We start from the raw sequence: 25,930 nt of genomic DNA, 5'->3' as shown, positions 1-25,930 counted from the left end.
GGCAAAGCCCCATGAACTGCCCTGAGTCCCCCTGGGGAGAAGGGCGGTATATAAAGTTCAGAAACAAGAGACGCAGACTGGAAAACAGCAACGTTGCTTTCCTACAAAGAGCCCAAGATCCTTTGCTGCTCTTTTAAGCCTTATGGGAGAGGCCAATCATCTCCTGGCCTTGCTCCCAAGTCTTCCTTTTTGCTTTAACTGCTCTTGCCTTCTGAAAGCTCTGCGCATGCGTGCACTAGGAACAGGCTCCTCCTGTTCCTCTGCCTTCTGCTGTCTGACTATGGAGGTTCTGGAGTCCGCACATCACTCTCAGATGGCCCTGGCCCCATCTCTGCCTCTGACTTAGAGCCCTCGTGCGGGCTTTCCCCAGACTCCAGGACTGGCCCATGGTCCTCCCCAGCCTCCTCACTGTCCGACTCCGCTGCTAGCTCCGCAGGCTGCTGGCGGACCACAACAGTACTCTTTCATAAGCAATACTGTACATATAGGCCCTGACACTAAAAAGAAAGACCCCAGGCTAAACACATTGCCATCCAAAGCAAGCATTGAGCAAGACAGCTAAACTCTTATCTGAAGAGGGGAGGGAAATGGCAGGGGCCAAGAGACTTGAAAAAAATCAGCTGACATCATTTTGCCGGAAATAGTCAGCTAGCCAGCAGTGGGTTTCCAATATTCTTACCACAGGTTCACCCCCTGCATGTGCACACCTTTCACGAGGTGCTTGGCCTTCCGTGCATGCACACCTTCTGCGTATGTGCCTGGCCTCAAATACATGACTACATAGGACAGCATTATGCTGGGCCAGGTGGGCAGGCCCACCCGCAGTCACCGCTACCGGTTCGCCCGAACCAGTATGAACCGCCTGAATACCACCTCTGAGGCTAGCACTTTAAAAAGGCCAGAGAGAACATCATCCCAATATTGGAGTCGGCCCCAGAGTAGCTATTGTTGTTTGCAGAGAAATTCTATAAGAATGAAGAATCTGAACAGATTAATCCTCTCATACATTCCGGATTTCAGTGTTTGGAAAGGATGAAAGAAACAGAAGCGAGGAATGGGGGAGAAAAAGCAGAATCAGAGCCATGGCAGGATGAAGAGGGAGGGTGAGGAGAAAGAATGATAAACATATATTTATTGTTATTAAGCATTTGCCTAACAAAGGGAGAGAGAGAGGTTACGCAGTCAAAGATGTAGAGATAATAGCTTTATCTAATAGTGGTTAATTAGTTACTGAGTCACTGCACTGGGGAGCAACTGTTCCAGCTGACAGTTTAGAGTATGAATTTGGGATTTTTACATGCCAATAATAGCACCCTTGGGATATGTTGGATCTGATAGATAGATGAATAGATAGATGAACATATATAGACAGACAACAGTCTCCAGCAGTGCAAACAGTGCCTTTGTTTATGTAGCTAAAATGAAAATTGGGTTCAGGCTGCTATCCAAGTGTTAATGGATGACAGATAATTTCACTGTTTTTGCTTCTGTTATCTGTTTCTAATTCTTTGCCCAGATTTAAACTGAATAATCCTTCAAATACCTAACTGTTCTCTTAAAGGAAGAGATATGGTTCCCTATTTATTTACTTCTGAGTAAATATCAAGCCTCTGTCTTATTTCACCTCAATTTTCTACTGCAGAATTGGAAGGTACCACCTCTGCTTATTTTTGATGTGCAAACATGATTCTGCACTTCATTTTTGTTATTTTATCTATTAAACATTATGACGCCGTGTTTCAGGATGGTACCCATCACAGCATTTTGGGCATAAGCAGTGGCAGTTTGCCTTACTTGCTCTTATGGCTGTCACTTTTGCAACCACAGAAGGCAACTGATCACCCTTCTCTGGAGAGCTGTCAGAATGTCTGTTCTTTCTGGAATTCCCTGATTGAAATGCCAATAGGTTTGTTAGTCATCAGAAAGTGTGCTTGTGCAGCTTTGAATGCCTGGTTTCTGTCATCCCTAGGTGATCCAGGAAGCCTTAAAGTGTGAAAATATAATTTTTATCAAGGGAGGATGTTGGAAACTTTAAAACAAGGAAGCAAACTTAGGTGTTCATTCCTAGGCTGGCCAAGACTGGCCTTCAGTGCATATTGGCTCCAAAAGTAGAAAAACAGTGTGCACTTAAATAATCCAAAAAGATACTTGGGGTTTATGTGAGGGTACAAAGCTAAAGGGTTGGTAAAAACTGCATTTAGTCTTGGAATTTACACAGAGGCTATATAAACACTTATTGAAATAAGCTTATTGTGGGGACTGTCCCTAGGACTGGTGTATCACTATAGGAGAACTATAGGAGTCAGGTTTGTGTACGCTGGCAAATATCAGAAGGAACCTCTGCTTATTGGTTTGAACCTTTTCAAACAAATGCATTTTATTCAAAGGCATAAACATCTTTGAGTGTTTAGAATCACGTTGAATTTAAATTGGGATGAGGAGGAGAAAGAGAAGGGAAAAGGGGAAGACAGGGAGGGGTGTAACAGTATGTGGGAATGACATCAGGAGGCAGAGCGAAGTGGGAATGGTGTCAAGGAAATGGTCAAATAAGAGACAGCATAACCTGCTGCTGGATAGTGGGTGGGGCAAGAGGCTTATAAGAGACCCTTCCTAGTTTCTTTGGCTGTAAAGAAGATGGTGGGAGAATTGAACTTTCAGACTTGGAAGATCGTTGCCAACCTTGCAGGGCAGACCAGAAACACAACCAGAGAAGCTAATTCTACAGTGTAAATGTTTACACACACACACACACACATGTATATTTTAGTGCAAACATTTTAACCATTATTAGCATAAAACAGAAAAGCAGTGTATACAACCATAAATAAACACATATAATTAATGTGCAATTTTCTCCTGGGCTTATTTTCTATTGTTCCCAAAGATAGGCAGGACTAAAATGGACAGAAAAATCAGGGCAACGGATTTTGGTGAAACCCTAAGATAAATTTTCAGACAATCAGTTATTCAATACTGGAACAGAATGCATAAAGAAATGGTGGGTTCTCCTACCCTAGATACAATATATATGTCAGAGATCTTGCAACCTCCACTGATCCTGTATTTAGCAATGGTAGGGTAAACTATTGCAAGCCTTCCAAAAACGCCTTTGAGCTTTCAGGATATAACAGTTAAACCCAGTTAATTAACATCATTTCTCTGCCCTGCCCAGTCCAGGAAGAAAAATAGCTTTATGAGATCTCAGACAAATAAAAGGGTATGTATGTATGTATGTATATATATATATATTACTCAAGATCACAAACCAGGATCATTTAGACAAGGAGAAAACTCAGAACTTTCCATGGGCAAATCTTTCTATTGGGCAAAGGGAGTATTTGCATGCTAGACTAGTATTGATCATCATGGAAAACAATGCCTCTAATCACATTATACTTTCCACAAAATTAAAATATGCCACAACCACCTCCAAACAAGAGAATGCAACAAGACAGATTTGCATAAAAAGTACCGTATTTTTCGGACTATAAGATGCTCTGGGCTATAAGATGCACCTAGCTTTTTGGGAGGAAAACAAGAAAAAAAAATCTGCCTCTGCCTCCCAGTAATTTGCCTCCTTGCAGCAAACAGCAAACAGCCTGGTCAGCTTCAGCACAGCCTGATTTAGCACGAGCAGCTGATTGGCGGTTGGATTGGCCTCCCAGAATACTGATGATCAGCTGTTCCAGGCTGTGGGGATTTCCACCACCTATTGCCGCCACCACCTATAACCGCCTCCGCGAACTCCATTTTCAGCCTTCGTGTGTCCCATTTTCAGCCCATTCCAGGTAGCGGGGATTGCCGCTGCTGCCTATTGCCACCAAACACCAGCAGTGATTCGTGGCGATAGGCAGTGGCGATCCCTGCCACCTGGAATGGGCCAAAAATAGGACATGCAGAGGCTGAAAATGGGATACGCACAGGCTGAAAACGGGCGCATGGAGGCCAAAAATGGGGTGTGCAGAGGCCGGAAATGGGGCATGCAGAGGCGGTGATAGGTAGCAATGGTGATCCTCACAGCCTGGAACAGCTGATTGTCAGTATTGTGGGAGGCCAATCCAACCACCAATCAGCTGCTTGTGCTAAATCAGACTGTGCTGAAACTGACCAGGCTGTTTGCTGTTTTCTGCAAGGAGGCAAATTGCTGGGAGGCAGAATCTGAAGGGTGGAGGCTGGCGGGTGGGCAGGGCTTAGGCAGCATTCATTCTATAAGACGCACAGATATTCCACCCACTTTTTGGGGGGGGGGAGTGTGTCTTATAGTCTGAAAAATACAGTACATATGCATATTTTGATAAGGACTGGCAACATTAGAAATAAATACCATAGTTTAAAATTAAATGCAAACCTGTTGCAGAAGTTGGAGAATGGATGAGCAGTGTTAGTTTCAGGCAACCGAGGCTCCTGATTTCCCTCTTGTGGCTTTCTGTAAGGGAACTCTCTAACAAAAGAATCCTAGCAATTCCTAGAATTTCATGAAAGTGGGAGGAGAAACCAAGATTGAAAATATGGTAATCCATCAATTAGTTTAGAAGAGTCCATTAATACACAATCTAGTCTATCTCATAAATCAAGTGTGAAGGCAAAATGGGGGGAAAAACCACTCATTCTTTGTATTCTTAAGAACAGATTGCAAATAATATCAAATAAGGAAGTTATCAGATACAATTCCCTTTTGAAGACATCTACGAACAAAGGAAGTCTTGTTGCAACTAATAAAATACAGGCATACATTAGAATCAAGGAACAACTTAATTTATCTACCATAGTAATAGCCCAATATGGCCTGTAGATTATAGAAAATGATTTATGGGTCTATTTCACACAAACATTTAATATCATCCCATAAATGATAGCAATGTTGTCAGGTAATGTAGTTCTCTTGAAGTAATATTGTAATCCAGTGGGATCAAGATTTACATGTAAGAGGTTGGTATTCAAAGAAGCAATTACCATACTTAAATTACACCAAATTATTTTATACATTTTCACATAGGACTATTCTAGAACTCTCAGAAAACTTTAGCAAAAAAATGTCCCAGGAATATATGGAAGACACACATCATTGCCATAGTTTCAGCTCACTTTAAAATATCTTGACTGAGAAGCACATTTTGCTGATTTCAAGTGTCCAAAGCCAACCAATTCTGTTGTTGCTGTTAGTTGTGAAGTCATGTCTGACCCATCGTGACCCCATGGACAATGTTCCTCCAGGCCTTCCTGTCCTCTACCATCCTCTGGAGTCCATTTAAGCTCATGCCTACTGCTTCAGTGACTCCATCCAGCCACCTCGTTCTCTGTCGTCCCGTTCTTCTTTTGCCTTTAATCGTTCCCAGCATTAGGCTCTTCTCCAGTGAGTCCTTCCTTCTCATTAGGTGGCCAAAGTATTTGAGTTTCATCTTCAGGATCTGGCTTTCTAAAGAGCAGTCAGGGTTGATCTCCTCTAAGACTGACTGGTTTGATCACCTTGCAGTCCAAGGGACTCGCAGGAGTCTTCTCCAGCACCATAGTTCAAAGGCCTCAATTCTTTGATGCTCAGCCTTTCTTATGGTCCAACTTTCACAGCCATACATCGCAACTGGGAAAACCATAGCCTTGACTATACGCACTTTTGTTGGCAGGGTGACGTCTCCGCTTTTTAGTATGCTGTGTAATTTTCTCCTCAGGAGCAAGTGTCTTTTAATTTCTTGGCTGCAATCCCCATCTGCAGTGATCTTGGAGTCCAGGAAAATAAAATCTGTCACTACCTCCATTCCTTCCCCATCTATTTGTCACGAATTGAGAGGGTCAGATGCCATTTGTCTTAGTTTTCTTAATGTTGAGTTTCAAGCCAACTTTTGCACTCTCCTTCACTCGTATCAAGAGGCTCTTTAGTTCCTCTTCGCTTTCTGCCATTAGAGTGGTATCGTCTGCATATCTGAGGTTGTTGATATTTCTCCTGGCAATCTTAATTCCAACTTTTGATTCATCTAGCCCCGCCTTTCTCATGATGTGCTCTGCATATAAGTTAAATAGGCAGGGCGACAGTATACATCTTTGCCTACCTCCTTTCCCAATTTTGAACCAAAGCCAACTAATATATTAAGTTAAATACATTTGTGGCTTTGTGCTAAATGTTTGCTCTCTCTGTTACCATCCAGTAATAATAATAACAATGACAAAACAACACTACTGCTTCAGAATAAAAATTGCTCTTGTTTTAAGGATATCTTTCATCCAGGACAAAAACAACTTCAGAAAAATACTTTGTGCAAGGCTCCATAGTTGGGCAAAAGTAATGGTTAGAACCCTTTCTCACATGCTACAATCCCAATGTTAACCCCCCTCCCTTTTTTTTTGGTCTGTCTGTCTCTCTCTGATACATACACACACAATATGAACCTGCATTTAATCCAATTCATAAATTTGCACTTTGGGGTCACTTATATTCAAAAGTTGTTTTCTCCAAGGGGATGGAAACCACTGACCAATTCAACAATATTGTTGGCATTTTATGTACCTATTTACATAAATTTGGATCCAGTTAGATTATGTAAAACTGGATTAACAATACTAATCATTTCCATTAGCAGCTGTAGGAACATTATCAGTATCTGGCAATTTTTAAAAACAATGCTGCTTATTCGGTAATGACATCTTGGGTGTCTCATGGGTGGAATATTTTATACTTAATTGATACTTCACATTACATTTTTTAAAATTAAGCTGCCACTTTGAGCTTGTTGTTACAAGGATTTTGATAATGGGATGGAGCACAATGCAGGAGCCAGTTTTCATAATACGTTTCATCCTCTAATGTTCATGAAGTGATAATAAAATCTCAAGAGTCCCCATGCATGTGTGAAGTGCCCTTTCTTCCCCATAAAGCCAGCTCTATGCCTATTAGACTAAGGGAAAGGGTTTGAAAGTACAGACTTAGCTTTCAATTCGTTAAAGCACCTAGCATTGCTTTGCTAGAAATGAAACACTTCCTCCCATCTTTTCCAAACCATCAGAATGTGATCAGTTTAATATTCATAAATGCTAATGTTAAGCATTTATACCACACAATGTATGTGTCCAAGTACTCTTTATTATATAGTTCTCAATTTTAATAAGAGCACTTTTAAGAATTGAGTATTTACACATATTAAATAGTATCAAGTTACAAGTAAGATAACATCATAAGAGGATACTTATTAAATTAAAGTAACCAATATTCCATCTAGCTTAGCATCCGTATCTCAGAGTGTCTAACAAAATGTTTTTAGGAAACCTACATTGGAGACATTATGTCTATAGCAGTTGCGTTGATATGGAATTACGTTGTATTATATATTTCAAGTTGTTCTAAGTCATTGTTAGCTTCTTGAACTCTTAAACTGAATGATGAACTACTTTGTTTAGATGCTCAATTAGATGCTCTATTTGTCTTTAAGGATCAGACATTCCTTGAAGTAGGGCAAAAACATAAATTATAAACATAGACTTCTAGTCATAACTTTTCCTGTGCCTTGCTAAATGAACCAAAATACTGTAATGCAGCCAGATATGGATTTGTATGGATTTATAGTCAAATATGTGACTATAAATTCATGAACAAACTATAATATAAAATTGTTAATCATTGTAACATGTGTGCTGGATTCCATATTGCCATCTGAAGCACTTGAGGCTAATCCTTGCTGAGAACCCTCCAGACATATCATTGTTTGGATAACTATAATCTGCTTTCTAGTTTAGGTGGATTTTCTGTATGTCTGTTAACTGATGGATCTGTACTGTCTACCTCTTTTATAACCCAAATGTGAAATTATTAGGAAGATGAAGCTAATCTTCAAATAATTTTTTGATTAGCCACACATGCAATTCACATCAAAGATAAAAATTACTTGTCATGATCCAAATTACATTATGCGGATTAGGGGGGTGGGGCGGGAAGTTTGTTTCTCATAAATGTGTGTAGTGTATAATCAGCCAAGTTTCTCTTTGGGGAATGACATATTTTGAAATTCAAGACTCTAGTGAAGAATAAACGTTAAGCTTTACAACTAGCTGAAAGCTTTATGTTTCAAAGTTCTTATTGCCTGGGTATTGTAAACACACTTTTTAAGGGGTCTGTTTCTATTACTGTAGCCCAGCATTTTTTAACCTTGACTGGGGAATTCTGGGAAAAGAAATTAACACATCTTAAAGTTGCCAAGGTTGAAAAAACACTGTTATAGCATGTATCAATAAAATATAGTTTATAGTCAAATTTATGAAGCCCATATTGGATTGCTTGTTTGTTCCCTATGACTATCATTAAGTGTTGTATCTTATGATTCTTGACAAATGTATCTTTTCTTTTATGTACACTAAGAGCATATGCACCAAGACAAATTCCTTGTGTGTCCAATCACACTTGGCCAATAAAGAATTCTATTCTATTCTGACCAGGATTTATTAGCCTGGATTCACCACTAACTACCCATGCCACTACATTCAGGAGCAGCTGAAGTTTCCACGGCAGCGTCATGTAGAACTAAGAACAGTGTTCTGATTGAGCAGTGAAACGGGCATAAGTGAACACTTTCAGTGCAGTCAGGGTAAAACCACAACTAGCAAACCAACTGAAGCTGTGTAAAAGCCCTCCCAGTCACAATCTCCATTTGTTCTTTCAATATGAGCTACGAAGCCAGGAGGACACCACATTGCCAAATTAATTCCTCCTGGGAGTGGAGTCAAAGATGATACAGGTCTATCAGCAGTCAAAGATGATACTGGTAGTCCTCATTTACTGACCACAATTGGGACTGGCAACATAGTTATTAAGTGAAGAGACAGCTAATTGTGACTGCTTATGATCCTTGTTCAGCTTTCCTTTGCTTTACAAGCCTACAAAGGTTGTAAATGCAAGGTCTGGTCTTTCTTTATCTCCTTTATACTACAAACAATTACTAAATGAGGCAGTTGCTCAATGAAAACTACCTGTACTGTTTTGGATTCAATTGGCCTTTGAATCAGCAGCTACTCCATCTTTTGGGTTGAATCTAAGCTTGTTCCCCCCCCACCCAGAACCTCATTATGACTTTCACCATACCTCTCATCAGACATGGGGTGGAGAAACATAACTGAATATCATCTGCATATTAGTAACATCCAGAATTGTTGGATGATTTCTTCCAATGGTTTAATGTAGGACGGGAAAGGGAATTCTGAACTACTCTGTAATGAAGTATCCACAAGTTCAACCTTTTTCTTACCCCACCTCCACAAACACTATCTGGATATGCTCACTCAGGTAGGAAAAATGGGCGGCTATATAATTGAAGAAATAAATAAATACCATGCCTTTAACTCTCTATACTCACTGGTGGTCCAGATGGATGCTGTGATCAACAGTATGAAATCCATGAAAGATCTAGAAGGAAAACCAAGGTCATAAACCTTCATCTCGAGTCCCATTATAGATCATTCAAGAGAATGAACAATAATCTAGACTGCCATTGGTCTAGATAATCTGATCCTCCAGAACCCTCTGAAACTGCAGCCCATCCACACGAAGGGAACATCAAAAATAGGATGGTAAGTGTCCGTTTTTTTTCTTATGGAGCAGATAGATCATGCCTACTTAATGGTATTTGCCATCTCTTTCTACCTCAAGAGTGTGTTGATCACAACCTTCAGTCCTGCCTCTGGCCGCTTTTATTACCTGGGTAGAGTGGGAATACAATCCACATTTGGTAGATGTAAGATCACACAGGAGTCTGTCTACTTTCTTGCGATCCATAGGCTTAAAAACCTCCCACATAACAACTGAAGATGTCATCACTGTCTCCTCAATATTTTCCGTCCATCCAGCTTCCAACTCGGAGTGAATGAGAATGATTTTATCCACTAAACAACACAACTTTTTAGTGATTCACATCCAGGTTTTCTTCAAAGAAGAAGAAATATTTTTGCGAAACAGGAAACTGCCAAGTTTTACCCAGACTTTTATGTAAGAAAGGTGAGCCCCTGATAACCGAGGAATATCTCTTAGGTTCTTCTGTGATCATATACTGTATATTGGATATGCACGGTGTAGTTATACAGTGACATAGAAACCTGTTGTTTCTTGAAGAAAGGAAATGTTTGCATCTGTTTGAAGTATATTTAGTGGGTGTTTTTTTTTTTGCAAATTAACTAGCTTGCTAAATAACCTTTAACATCTAAAAAAGAATAATTACTCATTAACTTAATGATATGTTTCTTTCAAATCCATCATTTTTATTTCTTTGCTTTCTCTAAATAAACCCTTCTTTGAAGAACATTCTTGAATTAGCCTCATGAGTTTTGCAGCTCTCAACTTAGTCAGTGCTGCTTGATCTTCCTTTAACTGCTTGGTTCTTTACAGCAGCTAAACAGTAATTTTTGTTCGGCATAGATATTGGAAAGTTTCTGTGACAAAGCAGGAAAAAGCGCTGGCTTTGAATCTTTTTGAGTATTCCTCTTAGTGCAAAACCAGGAACCTTTTCTGACTGCCCTATTTCTATAGTGATACTTAAAGGTCAGTCCACGAACAAGAAGAATAAGAAGATATGTGCAATGTCTCACTAGTTAAACTCCTGACCCCTGGCAGGAACTTTCTGAGGGTTAATCAGAGGGCATGGTTATCATATAAGCAAGATTATATTATATGCAACAAGGAAGGAGTGGAAATTCAGAGTACAAAAGAATACGATTTCCTAAAAGCAGGGGTTTGAGGACTACTTCTCTTCAAATCTTGCAACAAGCATCATAACAAACAGTTGCATAAAATGCACATGAAAATATAACACATATTGCAAATACAGTCCTGATAAAATACACATAAGTCATGAGAAGGGTTGAACTCTTATTTCCATTGTTTTAAAAGGAACATCCCTTTAAAGCAGAGGTGTCAAACTGGATTTCTTCTAGGGCCGGATCAGCATTGTAGTTCCTCTCTGCGGGCCAGCGGGGGGGGGGGTGTCGGTGCGGGGAGTGGGGGGGAGACGGGACAGACGTCGCCTGCAGCACCCTGCCAGCCAAAATGGCAGGGTGCTGCAGGAGGGACAGACGGAATGGACTCTGCGGGCTGGTGGTACAGACGGGACAGATGCAGGAGAGAAAGACAGGACTGACGCCTTCTGCAGCACCCTGCCGGCCGCGCACCTCATTTTCAGCTTCCATGGCCTCCTGCAGCACTCTGCCGGCCAAAAACAGACTGCGCGGAGGCCCTGTGAGAGTGGTGCTGGAGGCCAGGGAGGCCAAAATGGGCTGTGGGGCACTCCCTGTGGCCTGTTTTGGCCGGCAGAGGCACTGCAGGCCAGTCCTTTGATAGTTCCAGGCCAGCCCCGCAGGCCAGATTTAGCGGGCCGAATCCAGCCCGCAGGCCTTGAGTTTGACACCCATGCTTTAAAGGGTTCATCCAAAACAGTATTAATGTTATACTATCTTGCAATAGTTGCATGTGTCTGGATAGGTCACATATTCTCAGACTTCTTCTCATTAACTTCCTGAAGGAAAGATGGGATATAAATCCAACTAATACATCAGTAATAATAAGCATGGTTATGTGCAAATCCACTGCCAGCGAATTACATTTTTTCAAGAAGGGATAAAAAAAAGTTAAAATAGTGGCTATGATCATGTGACTGAAGCTTTGTCTCTTTTTATGTAATGCCTTTTTTAAAGGGCAGGGTTTTTGTTTTTTTAATATAAACTTTATTGTTTAAAAGAAAGAACATTTAAAAAAAAACACGTACAAGTTTCTCACAATTGAGAGACAAATTTACAGGATTTACAGGTTTAGGATTGAAATTTCAATGAAATGAAGTTTGTGTATACATGATACACTGGACTCAGCTTTGCGATTTACATTAGATAACATGACAACCTACAATTTCCATTGGCTAATATCAAGTATCTGACATTAACCTCTGTGCTTGTTTTAAGTTTAGGACAGCTGAGGGAAGAGAAAAATTAATAGGTGAAGTATCCTCATTTTTAAGATGCTCCTTTCTCCCTTTAGTTTCTTGGGAGATTGAAAGGAAATCACCATGATTTTGGTAATTAAGCTTACAAGCAGATATTGCAATTAAGATGCTCTTTCTTGGATATATTATGGAAATTCTGTTCAGAATTTGGATATCACCATTGGCCATGCTATGGTTTACTGTGTTGAGTGAACTGCATCATAATCTAAAACTATCCAGGCTTTTCAAGATCTAAATGAATAACTAAAAGCTATTGTTTGAGCAAATGGGCATAGCTTCCATCGCCTGGTGAGCTACTGCATTCTGCACTATCATGTCTGCTTCTAAGAGATGCTGAAGGCATGACAGTTTAATCAATGGCTTTCATCGAGGCATAAACATGAAATGTTTGATACGTTTTTCGCCCTCTGGAACAGACCAGCCATTCTTCTAAAGGGAGAAATTCTTCTAGCTTTTTGTAGAGATATAAAAAATATATCATGACAGAATCCAGTTAAGTATTGGGACACAAAGTGCTTCTGGTTAATTAATTGCATAGCTTCTTTTTTTTTTAAGATGGATGCTATAAGAACATTAAACCTGATTGTTAGAAAAACACAAAAATTATTTTGCCACTGTAGACCAGCTGTTCTCACCCCGGCTAGAATGATGGGAGCTGTAGTATACCACACTGTAAGAACTAGTTTGGGAAAGAAAGGCTGATCTAGTCCCATAGCCAGTAAAAGTTAAAAATATATCTTATCCCATGTTACCCTCAGCTGATAGACAAAAGAGCTAATGGCCAAATTGTAATATTGCAATATTACAATTACAAAAAGCAATAACGATGAATTTATTTGCAACTGCAAAAAAATAAGGAGCTGGCTATTACAGATTACATTGTAAGATTCCTGAGAATTTGGGAGAGGTAGTAAATCATGGTTTAGCTCTTTTCTGTTTCACAATAATTGGTTCTGTCTTAGTCTTTATTTTAGCATATACAATACTAGCATTTTTCTTTTTAACATGAGAGTCTAGCTCTTTGCTCGCCTGGAAATATAACAGTCCTGTGTTCAACAACTGGTATATATTAATTTCAATGCACAGCGGTTTATGTCTAAGCTATATCTTTCCAACCTATAACAGAACCCTTATGGATTTTCAAGAGATTTGGGTGTCAGCTAAATCATCAGAAGAGAATACCATTACGGTAATTGTGATCAAAATAGACCTGTGAATAGAAAGAAACCTATGCCAATTAAAATTGTATCAGATTGAATTATCTGGTATGCTAGTTGGACGGAGAGTGTTTTCTCTGTTTTGCTCTGCTGTATGTGAACTCTTTTCTAAGTTTCAGCAATTTTTTGTATGCGTGATTTGTATGCGTGATTTGAAAATCAAGCTAGGTTGTTTAATGATATGCTTTGTAGGCAGTTAATCCTTATTCCAAAATATTAAAGCTACAATTGCTTCCTGATTATGTTGATTGCAGCTATGCTGCTGATCGGTCAAAGCAAGGATTGGACCAGTAAGCAGAACACAGGTTGCAAAAAAGAGAAGCATTTTACTAGGGGCAACCTGCAAAGTAAAAGATGCCAGAAGCAGACCTTGTGCACATTGCAACAAATTGTATGTAGCCCTTAAAAAGATAGAGGCACTGGGCTACCTCAGTTTCCTGTTGAGGAATTTGTATGATGAAGCAACAGCCAGAATGAAATGTGAAGCAACTAGGTGAAATGCAGGAAAGAGTATACACAGTTATATACTGTCCTTTATAATGTATATTGTTTGCAGAATATATTGTGAGAAATGTTGAGTCAGAAGAAATACAATTAGAACGAATATGACCAAGGAAAACATCAACAATTTCAGATACACTGATAAGATCACTTTGATAACTGGAAATAAGGATGACTTAAGGAATCACTCACTGAGAATGGAAACATGTGTTCTAGTGCTCAATGGTAAAACAAAAAATCTTAAGGTTATGTCACAGATAATGCCAACCAAATGCAAGTAGCTGGAGAAGAAGCCAAAGTAGTAACAGATTTTTAAAAAATTCTTCCTATGTTCAAAAATTCAAAGGGATAGTAACTACAGCCATGAATTAAAGAGACATCCTATTGCTTGGGACCATGACCTGGTAAAAATATTACCAGATCACACCACCAACAAAGATGTATGGTGAAAATCAGGGCTTTCCCTGTTGTAATAGGGCTTTGAAAGCTGGACCATCACATATGCTATACCAAGAAAACTCAGTGCTTTTGAATTGTGGTGCTGGAGAAAATTGTTGAGAAAGCCTTAGATCTAAGAAAAGCAGGTTTTAAAGTCCACTAAGTCTTAAACAGAGTAAAACTAGGTTAATCCTAATCCTAAATGTAAAATGAGCCACGGTGGCACAGTGGTTAGAGTGCAGTACTGCAGGCTACTTCTGCTGACTGCTGACTGCCTGCAATTTGGCAGTTCAAATCTCACCAGGCTCAAGGTTGAGTCAGCCTTCCATCCTTCCAAAGTGCGTAAAATGAGGACCCAGATTGTTGGGTAAAATGAGGACCCAGATATGCTGACTCTGTAAAACCATTTAGAGAAGGATGGAAAGCACTGTAAAGTGGTATATAAATCTAAACGCTATTGCTATTGCTAAATCTTAGATATTTTGGATACCTAATTGGAATTGGAAAGGCAAGATCCTGATGTTTGGAAAAATTAAAAGCAACAGATAAGGAAGCGGATGCACAAAACAGCTAGATACTAGCATAATGATACAAACATAAACTTAGACAAATTCTAAGAAGCAGTTATTGATACATGCAAAGAGTCAAATGCAACCAAAGGACTGAACAAAAAAATAATAATAACATAGAAAATGATGGGAAACTGATCCTGTTGATATGTATGCTGCAGGTGGTCAGGAAGAAACTAAAGGGAAGCTTTCTTTTTCTTTTCTACCCCAGAAGGGCCTAATTTAGTTAGATAGACAAAGGTCATCAGATTCAGTATTAAGTTTCTAGCACAATTCTCTCTTACTAGAAAGTGTTAATTTATGGAGAACTGAAGTGAGTTTCTTTCAAAGAGTTCTAGAGAGAGTGAACATGTACCCTACTCAATATTTGCAGGGTGTCAAGAGGACAAATTCATGCCAGAGGATTATTGTATTTGAATAAGACAGAGAAGTATATCCCTCTATATAAAAGTATCATAATTAAATCATAATTATTTCTAATGTGCTTTAATTGGTATGAATTAGCAAATGCAATATTCCCCTTTTTCTTTGGGGATGTGCGAATGGCCTTCCTATTTGGGATCCAATACCAAAGGGGTGGTCAGCAGAATGACCATTTTCCCCATGATCCTGTGAACATAGGACCACCCAAAAAACAGATGTTTGTTAGTTAAGATTCCCTATCCTTCTCTTTGTTCAACATCTGTTAGTAAGAGTGCTACAAAACTAGACAGAAATATAAAACTACATCAAAACAGTTTTAGCTCAAAGGAATGGTAGTTCAATTGATCAAACAACAGTTCAAAAATTTAAAAGAGGAAAAAAGAAAAAAAAACCAGGAATAAATTCTCATAGGATTTTTATTCTTACCCAGCACTCACTAATTCAAGTAAGTACAAGGTAACTTTAAACCGAAGTCCATTAACTTTACAGTAATTAATGTTTTCCCAGGTTTACTGTGCATATAGATTTGGAACATCAAAAGAATTTGTCTTAACATAAGATTTTAATCCTAAATTAAAAGATTTATAGCAGGCAAAGCTGAAACTGCTGGTATACTGGAAGAGTTCAGTCCAAGTAAAGGAGGAAGTAGATATAGCTGAGAACATAGATAAAGGAGTCAATTATCACAAACTACATATTATGTGACAGTTGTGACTGTTCCTGGACCAAGAGGTCCTGCTCATGATCACTCATGCATCGGTCACTTCCTATGTTGATTACTGCAAAGCACTCCCCATGGGGATGTCCTTGAAGAATATTTGGAAGCTTTGTCTGGTGCAAAATGCAGCTGCACAACAAGCAGTTAAGTACATACCTCAGTTGGCACACATTACACCTCTATTGTTCAGGCTGCAGTAGTTGCCAGTTAGTTCAAAGTGCTGGTGATGACCTATAAAGCCCTTCATGGCATTGAATCAGCTATTTGATGGACTTCCTTTCTCCAATCACATCAAGTCTAGCAGGACAGGGCCACTCTGGGTCCCATTGGTTGGGGACTGTTATCTGATGGGATCCAGGAAAAGACCCTTTTCTGTTGTGGTTCTCACACACAACATCCTCCTCCCAGGGATTACACTGTCCCCAATCCTGCTGGCATTCCATAAGATCCTGTGAACATGGTTTTGCCATAGGGCATAAGGAGAGTCAATGCAGTGGCTTTATTTATTATTGTTAATGGATGTTAGAATACCTTGGCTAGGGATTTTGCTGTATGGTTTTTAGATTGTTTTTATTGTTAATCATATAATGTTTTGGTATTTTGTATTGTGTTTTAATTGTTTGTGAGCCACCAGACTCATATATATGTTGAAACAATAAATAAATATAAACTGTATTGGGGGCTTCCACTTACAAATTGGGCAACTGGAATCTACAGCATAATCACTGTGAAGGAGAAAACTTAATTCTGTCTATCCCTAAATAAAAGGGATCTTCATAGGCAGGATCAGTCACATACACATATTTGGGGGCAATGAAGTTTTAAACAATAGCAAAAATACAATGCAGTAAGAATTCAAAATAATTTTGTAATCAAAGAACATTTGGGAAGAATTAAATTTCTCTACACACACAATCTGATTGATCCAAAGTAGTCTACTGCGGAAAAAATAAGAGACAGCAGACAGCTGCGTGCCACATATTAACATATTATGCAGTTTGCATCTCAGGCAAAAGTCTTACATGTTGCTTGTTCCCAAGTCTTTTTTAATTGAAATACTAAGGATTGAATTCAGGGACTCCTGCCTGCAAAGCATATACTTGATTCGTGGACTCCATGACTGTAGCCATGGAAGTTGATGATATAGATATTATTCATGAGAGATGGAAGAGAGAAGCCTGATGGAATTGTGAACCAATTTCCAATATATCCAGATAAGTGATACTTTGTTAATGGAAGGGTAAGAAAAGTCTTGGATTCCTAGACCTTTGGTCTACCACTCATTCATTGTTGACTGTGATTAGCTGGATGGATCACATGTCTTTTTCATAAAAGTATTCCAGTAATCTTTGCTTCTCAAAATAGATTTCAGGATTGTTCCAAAGAACTTGCTCCACTTTTCTGTATGTGGCACCCAATGATCACTTTGCATGCCATTCAGCAACATTTCAACAGCAGAATTTCATAGTATAAGTAGACCATAGGACAGAGGTCTTCAAACTTGGCAGCTTTAAGACTTGTGGACTTCAACTCCCAGAATTCTGGGAGTTGAAGTCCACAAGTCTTAAAGCTGCCAAGTTTGATGATGCCTGCCATAGGAGAATATAGACCTGAGAGCAGCAGTAAAATCCAAGCATTGGAAAATCAGTCCTAATGCTATAGCAGTCTATGGTATTATTCATCCTTAACCACTGTGGAAAGCTCATCTGAGAAGAAAATAACAACAACAATATCCTTATAAAGTTCTGTAAGAGAACTAGTTTAGTGTTGTGATTAAAGCCACTAGACTGGAAACTAGGAGATCATGAATTTTAGTCTAGCCTTAAACAAGAAGCCAGTTGGGTGATTTTGGACTCTCAGCCCTAAGAAGAAAATACTAATGGTGAACCACTGATATGTTGCCAGTAAATAAAACTGACTTGAAAGCATAAAAAAAGTTTTATCTTAAAGTACGTGGGGATTTTAGGTGAGTGGTAAAGTTCTGTGCACAGGACAAGAGATAATTGCCTTACATATTCTGGCCGAGAATCATGGGCAGAAACCCACAAAGTGATATGAAAAAAGAAAAATATTCACACAAACTCAGACAATGGATCACTCTAAACCAGGGGTGAAATTCAGCAGGTTCTGACAGGTTCTGGAGAACTGGTAGCGGAAATTTTGAGCAGTTTGGAGATCTGGCAAATACCACCTCTGGCTGGCTCCAGGGTAGGGCGGGAATGGGGATTTTGCAGTATCCTTCCACTGCCATGCCCACTACGCCATGCCTACTAAGCTACACCGCACCCACCAAGCCACGCCCACAGAACCGGTAGTAAAAATATTTGGATTTCACCACTGCTCTAAACATATGTAGAGAAACAAATACCAAAACATGTTCTAGTGAAGCAATATGGAAAGGAATTAATCTAGTAAATTAAAGGTTCAGAAGCCACCTAACCAAAGGGATCATTAGAGCCAAGCAACATTCACTACAGGAGAAGGCAAATAAATTACTATGGCTGGACTCACAACTAATTAGTGCATGGGCTAATTGAATAGCGTAACATTGTAGTATTTCAGCCAGTGTTTCAAAATGCCACTTAAGCAGAAGACAAAGTGAGTTGTGTCTAGAAATATTGGTATTGATTTTAAAAGTCTCCTGGAGGAAAATCTCAAGAAAGCCAAAATAACCATTTTTAACAAATTCACAGATTTTAACAAAACAAATTTTTGATTTTGATTTTAAGTTACTTGTATTTCTGCAAGAAGAAAGGTTGTGCAATTGATTGCTTAATACCGGTATTATTAGAAGATATAAAATAATTCTGCAGAATAATAATTCATCTGAATATAATTCACTATCAACTGTTTGTCAGCCTTGGAAGCCATATTAGGCCAGAAGCTTCAATGCTGCTACCTCCTCATGTGTGGGAAAGTAAGAGGGGGGATTTAGGAGAGGGGAATTAGTAGACATAATAGCATTCTTCCTGTCAGTCAAGGTCTGGGTGATCCAGCATCTGGAGGAGGAGTGGTCAGTTACTGGGTCGAGATGGAATGGATGTTGATTGGAGCATGTGATCGATTGAGGAGAAAGGGGTGGTTTTGGGAGCTTTGAATTACTGAAGGAAAGCCCGGACTTTTCAGATTCGGGATTTCCCAGATGTGCCAGTTTACCTATTTCTAATAAAGAGAACTTTGGAAAATGCCTGCTTCCATGTCTTTACTGGGAGTCAGGGGTTTTCTGGAACGCTGACACTGTTATAATTTACTAAATACCTGACACATCCCTTATATCTGTTTTTGCAATCTCAAGTAGATGGCACACTGTAAATACATTTATTTGAATAGTGGAATGCTGGTTTGGCATGATAATCACAAATTTAGAAGCATCATAAAAATGTTTCCTAATAATTTTATGTTTAATTAATAAAAGAAAATCCTGTATTTAGCATAGAAGTCTTTGTTACCATTCCATGTTCTGTAAGTTGAAAATGAGATAACCATATCCTTTCTTTTCCTAAAAAACATTTCCTTTTCTAAAACGCTGCTCTACTACATCTGTCCCAGCTGTTGTCCCCATTGCAACCCCCTCAAGACAGATTAATGTTAGTGAATAGAGGCACTATTCTTCATGTTAGTGAATAGAGGCACTACATGGGATGGCACGTTCACATGATTTATGATTTCCCACAATGTTTTGGCTGTGGCTTTTTTCCATGAATGTCTATGGGAAAAGATTGTTCTGCACTGTACTAACAGGTCCCATCTGGATGCTAATTCTGTAGCACTGATTCCACCAACTGTGTAGCCCAACAACATCATATAGTGGTTTAGGAAACTGGCTAAACTCTCAGCCTTACCAGTCAGATGAGACAGAAAATATGACCAGCTAATTCTACTTTCTTGTAAAGCTTAAGAATCTTAGCTTAGCAAGATTAATAGAATCTTGCAGGTCTGAGAGTACAATTCTCCTACCATCTTCTTTACAGTCTTGGAAACTTGGGAGGATCCCTTCTAAGCCTCTCATCCTGTTCACTATAGAGCTGCAGGCTAAGCTGTCTCTTATTTGACCATTTCCTGGGCAGCATTTCTTTGCTAGTCTCCCAAGGCCTTTTCCACATACCGTAAATACAATCCTACAATTCCCTATTATTGGAACAATCCTACCAGGTTGCAGCAATATCCTGGCATAAACAATGTTGCTCCTTAATATGGCCATCTCAAAATTTGTTGTTGTCTGGGGCAAAAGGCAAAAAGCTCAATCAACATTATGCCCTCACCATTTCTAGAAAGGACAGTAGCAATAAGATCCTGCACTGTACCTGAGATCAGCAATCTTAAAAGGACACACGATACACTGAACTACATCCTCCTGCATCTGCGTTGTGTTCCTCAATCTCAGAATTTACTGCTTGAAGCATCTGTTTTATCTAATTATAGGGCTCACTCTAGCCTGAATATTGATACAGTGATTTTGCCTCAGATGATAGGGAGCAACTAGCCGATGAAATATGGTTGTTTTTCTATTCTTTCTGCCCCATATAAACATCCTAACCATTAAGATCTCCTATTTAAAATCCATATAATGGGACACTGTGAGATTCAAGATTGCTATTTGCAGATTGAACAGCTTTGAAACAATTAAAGTAGATATATGCATGCCAAGGGGAAAAAACTGTTCCTTGGTTTTTTTCCATCAAAGGTTTATGTTGTGGAGCAACTAATTAGAAGAGATCCTCCATTCAGCTAAGATAAACTACCTTGCCCGGCCCTAGCTGACACCATTTTCATCTTGCTTTTTTGGTTACTTGGTATTATTATCCAATATTGTTTCTTATGGCTAATAATCTTTACAGGTAGCTTATAAGCTTTGCAATATTGTGCATAAATTGCAGCAGGTGTCTACAGTTTGGAGGCAACGCTGAGACAAATGAAACGAGAAGCCCTCTGTTAATGCTATTTAGTGTGTTTGTGGCTGAGCTGAGAATGAGAATTTAGATTTTCCAAAGTTATACTGAATATTCATAACTAATGCATTATACCAACCCTGCTTCAAGTTGCAACTGTCAAGTCCTCATTGCTCACCTTGGAAGCAACTGATAGCCCCACCTTGCTGTGTCTTCCAAGGGGAGTTTATGCAATTCAAGCAATGATTGAAAACTCATTATCCAGCTAAACACACAGAGCAATGCTGGATAACTGAAAGGGCTGAGAATACCTCCCATTTCTTAGACTTTGATCTCAGACATCTATTTTTTTCAACAGCCTGTAAAACATCAACTTGTTCTTATACATATTAGCCAGTTTTTCATAAACTAGCATTTCTGTGAACATCTTACTTGGTTTGAAGGTTATGAGAGTGCATGTTTGAATTTTACAATCTCTTTCTCTCTCACACACACACACACCCGCACCCATGTAGTTCAGGTAATGTACATAACTTGGAAAGTGATATGCAACTCAGTTTTTAACTTTGCATTTCAAAGAAACAAATTACTAGCAAGCTCCAGCTTTCCCTTTCTTGTCAATAAAATCTCACAAATGAAGATATTCAGATACAGTATCTTAACTAAATAGATGAATAGACTCTAGCAGGCAGCTTGATTTTATTTGAAAAAAGTGTAATGATTCTGAAAGAAAGTATATTAATGATTAATCTCTTTATTTAGATGAAAAAAAACCTACAAAAAGAAAATCATATTCATTCAGTGGAGTCAGTATATGATTAAACTAAGAAAACCTATTTAAGTGTATTGTATTAATATCATTATCCTAGAGTCTGTCTCCAGTATAATAACTACATCCCATATAATCAACCATGTGTGTGTGTGTGTGTGTGTGTTTGTGTGTGTGTGTGTGTGTGTGTGTGTGTGTGTGTGTGTGTAAGGCATCAGGCTAGAAACCAGGAGACTATAAGTTCTAGTCCTGTCTCAGCCATGAAAGCCAGCTGGGTCACTTTGGATCAGTCACTCTTTCTCAGTCCAATCTATCTCACTGGATTATTGTTGTGATAAAAATAAGAAAAGGAAGGAATATTATGTACATTTGCCACCTTGAGTTAGTTATAAAAATAATAAAGGTGGAGATTAGATAGATAGATGATAGATAGAGAGATAGAGAGATAGGTAGGTAGGTAGGTAGATACTTCCTGCAGAGAACAGGTGGGGACTGTTCCCAGAATTTTTATTTCTGACCCTATCACTCTATCTATTGTATTGGCAGAAGCACCAATAGGAGAAGGGACTGCATTTGTGACTGACTGGACAAAATGTGTGATGGAATTAGAACTATTCTTTCTACAACACACAACTTAATTTGCTCAGCTAACCGACAGCAGCCAATGACATGTGGGCCAGAATCAATTTGGTAGGAGCACAATGGTATGCCTGGTAGGCCCTGAGAATAGATACGTTTAAATTCAGACACTTGAGTAATTATCTCTTGAAGAAGCAGTTGAACATGAGCTTTACCCAATCTTTGTTTTTCTTTGCCTTTTCTTATGAAAATAGTGGATCCCATTCTATTAGTGGCATGAGGTGTGCCGCCTCTTTTATTCTATTTGATTCTACCTAGAATTAAGGCACAACATTTGTCAAAAGATCTGTACCTTGTAATTTGTTGTCTAGCACATGGAGCCCTTTATAGAATATGGGCCGTTTTGCTAAACTGAAACTAACATTGCTTTCTTTATCAGTAGGACTTGTTGTTATTAGGAGCTTTCAAGTAAACCGAGAATTTATATTTACCACTTGTTTAGAGAGGGGGCTATGTAATATTCAAATAATTTAGAGCAGATTAGTAAATGTAGATCATGAAACATAGGACTGTAGCTTTATGTGTAGCACTGGGAATATGAGCTTCTTAATAACTGTCCCTAGTTACAAATCCCAGTTATGTTTAGGAACATCATGACAATTAAATTAGTGTATAACCAACATGAGACATACAATAGATTTGGTCTGTTTGTTCCATATCCATTAACTAGGATTACTTTACAAGTAATCAAACAAAACTGAGTAACATAACATTTTTGGTTGTAGCATATGCTGAAAACCAACATGTTAATTTTTATCAGGTTTGCATTTGATAAATCAAGTATATATATGCATGTTTGTGCATTCTGACTTAACAATCACTTGTGTCATGAACATGCCATGAGTTTCAAAAGATTTCAAATTTAACCTTATGAATCAATTAATAAAAGCTTATGTAATTGAATTTCAAATGTAGCAACCTAAAAAATAAAAGTTATTTGACACATCTCCAAATCCAGGTTATTTTTGGCAAATTAGGGTTCCATTTATCTTTAATTAGCCCGACTGCAATAAATATCTTCTAAATCAACGTCACATGGACAATTATTTTTGCACATGGCATTTGTGTAATAAGAACGTATATATATTTGTGTGTGTGTGTGTGATTTTAACACAAATATGTGTGGGATGGGAAGTGACACCAGATGTTTTTACTTTATGCCTTTTTATACGTGATCTAACTAACTTTTTCACGTCTAACTTAATCGGGACTTCTACTTCCATCAGCCCACTTTTATAAAGATCACCTTTCCCCAACTAGATGCCCTGTAGCTATTTTGTTTTAAAAATGTATGGCCACTATTCTTGGCCAAAATAACAACTATAATAATAGGCTTCCTATTACGCAATTTCAACGAGAAAAGTGGTCTTCAAAGCAGCTAACAATAAATAACTCCCTTGGCTATCTTGTCTATTCATCGGACATATCAGCTGTGAATGATGTAATCCAACACATCTTGGAGGCACAAAATTGAGTAAAACTGATGCGCCATTACTAGCACCAACAGACTTCTGTGGATAGATGATTGGAGAGTAACCAACCATCATCAACAGACTTCTGTGGATAGATGATTGGAGAGTAACCAACCATCATCAACAGACTTCTGTGGATAGATGATAGGACATACTTCTAAAAAATCAACATTTCTTTGGCAGAGGAAAGTAGAAACAAAGTGGCTACTAAGATGCCAAGATATCAAGAGGCATTTATTGTCATGTCACCTTTATAACAGTAAGCCATACAAAAGTTTTTAGTAGAAGCCAAACGAAACCATTGTTCAAATACGTTCATAGCAATGGGAAGATTGTGATTTTAGGACCTCATGTTATCTATGCTATCCAGGGCTATTTTGAGTCATTTTACATCCTTCAGTAAGAAGGGAGTAATGACTTCTGGACAATGCCATAGTTATTAAAATAAATATACAAATAAATGGATATAGTTCAAGTATGGGTCATCAGAGAAAAGAAATTTGTATCCAGATACCCTGGAAATAAAGACTGGCAAAAATAAAAGAATGCATCTGTGAAGAGAGGAAATCATTCACATTTTGCGATTTCCAGACTACAGTCTTGTATCTATTTACTTGTGAGTAAGTTTCATGGAATGCAACAGAACTGAGTTTTATTGAAAGAAATATACACCAAAATATATTTTAAAATATTACAATTTATATCCTATTTTGGTGAATTTGTGGAGCCAGCTTTTTAGTTTTGAAATGCAATGTTAGAGGATACTATTAGTTTCCCCCCTTCCAAATATCCAAATACCCTTGGACCAAAAGTGCTTTTTAATAATTTATCAATTACTTTGCCTCTGATGTTTAAATTAGTGCATTGTGATATAGATCATGAGTTCCTCCTCAGCCAACTTTCCCCACCATATGTATCATATATACTTCAATAGGTACAACTATGCAAATATGCTTGTGAGTGCAAGCATATCCACATGCTCCCCCTTCTTGCCATCAAAACTATGATGCTTGCAGTAAAATACAATATGTCATGTTGCAGCTCATTATTTGCCCTTAGTCTGAAATAGCTTTGTAAATATGCATATTCTGAAACCTTTGCCTCTCTCATATCTCCTCTCGTGTAGTTAAATCCACAAGGCTAATGTTATGATGCTTCTCTATTGCCGAAAATTATATCTGAAATACCATGGAGCAGAAAGTGTGAAAGAGTGCTCTTAAAATGATAAAAACAAGTAAACCTAATTTCTATATGTGTTTATAGTCACATTTACTAATATAAGATAGAAGTTCGTTTTAAGATAGTCACATTTTTAATATTTAAAAGTGATTAAGTAATGAGTAAGATCAATGACTATAAGTATCCAGACTTCCATGTGATCTGTACAGTAGTGAATTCCATATATGTATTACTCATTAAATGCTAATATACTAATCAGATACTCCTATCTTTTTTTTAATTGGCCATAGGGAGCAACGCTCCCTACCCCTAAAGGTCCACAGTGGAATAGAAATGAAAAAAGCAACTTAAACAAGTAAGTAATTACTCCATTAAGTCAAAATCGATTCCTTTTTATTTCATAGACACATCCAAGCAATTTTCTTGGCAACAGCATGCAAATATTTGGGGGATTTTTTTAAAAAATCCCAATTTAAATGTTAGCCTAGTGGTATTTCCTAGTGGTCTCTCATTATAGCGCTGACTACTGTAAATCTAATCTTGCTTAGCTTTTTGAGATCCACCACGGTTGTCAAATTCTTCTTACTTAAAGGCACTGGTTTATTCAAAAGGATAATCCATATTTACATAATCCTGGATCTGAAAATGGCAACTCAGTCAAGGGACCCAGCATTAAACTCTCTAATTTGGGGGTAGATAGGTTGTCAGAAATTTATTCTCTAATAAGAGATTTTTGCAAATTAGTTTCTGTCTTTTCCATGGATTTGGAAAAATAAGGGAGGGAGAATCAAAAAGGAGGAAGATAAGTACAAGGGGCCCGTGATTGCAGGGAGAGAGAGTTGATCCCTATAATTATTTCAGACTCAAGCCAACCAGGAGAACCATACTTTCTTTCAAATATAGGATGGGATGGAGGGGGGATAAATTGTCATTGTCCAAACATTTTTTTTAAATGCAGAGGTAATATCTCTCATTGCAGATCAAACCATTCTATTACCTTACAGGATTAAGTTCTGACCATGAAGAATGCAATGATTCTTATTCAGACTAAGCTGTCAGGTGTCTGTCCCCTTGTTTAGGACTGCAGTATCTGCTGCTGAGCCAACCCAAAAATCAAAGCAAAGAGCCAGTCTATCCTACCCCTCTCCTGCTCTTA

At 38.4% G+C, this 25,930-nt stretch overlaps 1 protein-coding gene across 1 annotated transcript in view; it reads right to left on the bottom strand.

The window, feature by feature from the left end:
* Nucleotides 1-25,930, bottom strand: part of CHRM4 (cholinergic receptor muscarinic 4) — a 49,186-nt gene that overhangs the window by 21,630 nt on the left and 1,626 nt on the right. The window lies entirely within an intron of this gene.

Source organism: Pantherophis guttatus, chromosome 1 (assembly GCF_059756535.1).
Source record: "Pantherophis guttatus breed Tessera chromosome 1, ASM5975653v1, whole genome shotgun sequence".
Classification (NCBI taxonomy): Eukaryota; Metazoa; Chordata; class Lepidosauria; order Squamata; family Colubridae; genus Pantherophis; species Pantherophis guttatus.
This window is presented reverse-complemented; position numbering and strand designations above follow the sequence as displayed.